This window comes from Penaeus monodon, chromosome 24, assembly GCF_015228065.2.
Source record: "Penaeus monodon isolate SGIC_2016 chromosome 24, NSTDA_Pmon_1, whole genome shotgun sequence".
Lineage (NCBI taxonomy): Eukaryota > Metazoa > Arthropoda > Malacostraca > Decapoda > Penaeidae > Penaeus > Penaeus monodon.
In genome coordinates, this window is record NC_051409.1 from 17,841,853 (window position 1) to 17,842,160 (window position 308).

The window sequence follows — 308 nt, forward strand, 5'->3', positions numbered from 1 at the left end:
CTTGGAAAAATAGGACTAATAATTTGTATTTTTCCCTTTTTTAATTCCAGTTACGTGCTCTATGGGGGAAAACTCTCTGACATGGTCCATCGTCCAGAGATGTTTTTTTTTTATTGCTATATCGAGGTGTATAGCGTTTAGTCCACCCACAGAACCGGTGGATTTTGGGGGAAGGGCGGTGATGGAGCTTTAAGTCTGAGCAGGTTGGAAAGCACAAATTGGTAATCGTTTAGGTCGCCAAGCTCGGTAAAGCCGGTGATTCGCAGGGGCCGTAAAAGAGCGAGGTGATTCTTCTTTCTTTTGTTTTG

The 308-nt window shown here is 43.5% G+C and overlaps 1 protein-coding gene across 1 annotated transcript in view; it reads right to left on the reverse strand.

Moving 5' to 3' along the window:
* The window catches only part of LOC119588878 (collagen alpha-1(XI) chain-like), a gene marked incomplete in the record, with an annotated part of 48,456 nt that overhangs the window by 11,515 nt on the left and 36,633 nt on the right, over positions 1-308 (reverse strand).